This window comes from Lampetra planeri, unplaced genomic scaffold (genome assembly GCF_965212315.1).
Source record: "Lampetra planeri unplaced genomic scaffold, kcLamPlan1.2.h2 scaffold_1383, whole genome shotgun sequence".
NCBI lineage: Eukaryota > Metazoa > Chordata > Hyperoartia > Petromyzontiformes > Petromyzontidae > Lampetra > Lampetra planeri.
Window position 1 is genome coordinate 5,057 of NW_027614103.1, and position 2,444 is coordinate 7,500.

A 2,444-nucleotide genomic window follows, 5' to 3' on the forward strand; every position below is an offset into this window, starting at 1 on the left:
AGTGGGTGGGTGAGTGGGTGGGTGAGTGAGTGGGTGAGTGGGTGAGTGGGTGAGTGGGCGGTGAGGAAAGGGTGGTGGGAGATGATGCACAGCGAGGTGAGGGAGTGGGTGCCTGTCACACTCCTGGGAGACACGGGGGGGGAAGACACGGGGTGAGTGGGTGAGTGGGTGAGTGGGTGGGTGAGTGAGTGGGTGAGTGGGTGGGTGGGTGGGTGAGTGAGTGGGTGGGTGGGTGGGTGAGTGAGTGAGTGGGTGGGTGGGTGGGTGAGTGAGTGGGGTGAGTGGGTGGGTGAGTGGGTGGGTGAGTGAGTGGGTGAGTGGGTGGGTGAGTGGGTGAGTGGGTGAGTGGGCGGTGAGGAAGGGGTGGTGGGAGATGATGCACAGCAAGGTGAGGGAGTGGGTGCCTGTCACACTCCTGGGAGACACGGGGGGGGGGGAGACATGGGGTGAGTGGGTGAGTGGGTGGGTGAGTGGGTGAGTGGGTGAGTGGGTGAGTGAGTGGGTGGGTGAGTGGGTGGGTGGGTGAGTGGGTGAGTGGGTGGGTGAGTGAGTGAGTGGGTGAGTGGGTGGGTGAGTGGGTGAGTGGGTGGGTGAGTGAGTGAGTGGGTGAGTGGGTGGGTGGGAGTGAGTGGGTGAGTGGGTGGGTGAGTGAGTGGGTGAGTGGGTGAGTGGGTGAGTGGGTGGGTGGGTGAGTGGGTGAGTGGGTGGGTGAGTGGGTGAGTGGGTGAGTGGGTGAGTGGGTGATTGGGTGGGTGAGTGAGTGAGTGGGTGAGTGGGTGAGTGGGTGAGTGGGTGAGTGGGCGGTGAGGAAGGGGTGGTGGGAGATGATGCACAGCGAGGTGAGGGAGTGGGTGCCTGTCACACTCCTGGGAGACACGGGGGGGGGAGACACGGGGTGAGTGGGTGAGTGGGTGGGTGAGTGGGTGAGTGGGTGAGTGGGTGAGTGGGTGGGTGAGTGAGTGAGTGGGTGAGTGGGTGAGTGGGTGAGTGGGCGGTGAGGAAGGGGTGGTGGGAGATGATGCACAGCGAGGTGAGGGAGTGGGTGCCTGTCACACTCCTGGGAGACACGGGGGGGGAGAGACACGGGGTGAGTGGGTGAGTGGGTGGGTGAGTGAGTGAGTGAGTGGGTGAGTGGGTGGGTGAGTGGGTGAGTGGGTGGGTGAGTGAGTGAGTGGGTGAGTGGGTGGGTGGGTGAGTGGGTGAGTGAGTGGGTGAGTGGGTGGGTGGGTGGGTGAGTGGGTGAGTGGGTGAGTGAGTGAGTTGGTGAGTGGGTGGGTGGTGGAGTGAGTGAGTGGGTGGGTGGGTGGGTGAGTGGGCGGTGAGGAAGGGGTGGTGGGAGATGATGCACAGCGAGGTGAGGGAGTGGGTGCCTGTCACACTCCTGGGGGGGAGAGAGAGACACGGGGTGAGTGGGTGAGTGGGTGAGTGAGTGAGTGAGTGGGTGAGTGAGTGAGTGAGTGGGTGGGTGGGTGGGTGGGTGAGTGAGTGGGTGGGTGGGTGAGTGGGTGGGTGGGTGGGTGGGCGGTGAGGAAGGGGTGGTGGGAGATGATGCACAGCGAGGTGAGGGAGTGGGTGCCTGTCACACTCCTGGGGGGGGGAGAGAGAAACGGAGTGAGTGGGTGGGTGAGTGAGTGGGTGAGTGGGTGGGTGGGTGAGTGGGTGAGTGGGTGAGTGAGTGAGTTGGTGAGTGGGTGAGTGGGTGGGTGAGTGGGTGAGTGGGTGAGTGGGTGAGTGGGCGGTGAGGAAGGGGTGGTGGGAGATGATGCACAGCGAGGTGAGGGAGTGGGTGCCTGTCACACTCCTGGGAGACACGGGGGGGGAGAGACACGGGGTGAGTGGGTGAGTGGGTGGGTGAGTGAGTGGGTGAGTGGGTGGGTGAGTGGGTGAGTGGGTGGGTGAGTGAGTGAGTGGGTGAGTGGGTGGGTGGGTGAGTGGGTGAGTGGGTGGGTGAGTGAGTGGGTGGGTGAGTGAGTGGGTGAGTGGGTGGGTGGGTGGGTGAGTGGGTGAGTGGGTGAGTGAGTGAGTTGGTGAGTGGGTGGGTGGGTGAGTGAGTGAGTGGGTGGGTGGGTGGGTGGGTGGGTGAGTGGGCGGTGAGGAAGGGGTGGTGGGAGATGATGCACAGCGAGGTGAGGGAGTGGGTGCCTGTCACACTCCTGGGGGGGGGAGAGAGACACGGGGTGAGTGGGTGAGTGGGTGAGTGAGTGAGTGAGTGGGTGAGTGGGTGGGTGGGTGAGTGAGTGAGTGGGTGTGTGGGTGGGTGGGTGAGTGAGTGGGTGGGTGGGTGGGTGAGTGGGTGGGTGGGTGGGTGGGCGGTGAGGAAGGGGTGGTGGGAGATGATGCACAGCGAGGTGAGGGAGTGGGTGCCTGTCACACTCCTGGGGGGGGGAGAGAGAAACGGGGTGAGTGGGTGGGTGAGTGGGTGAGTGGGTGGGTGAGTGGGTGAG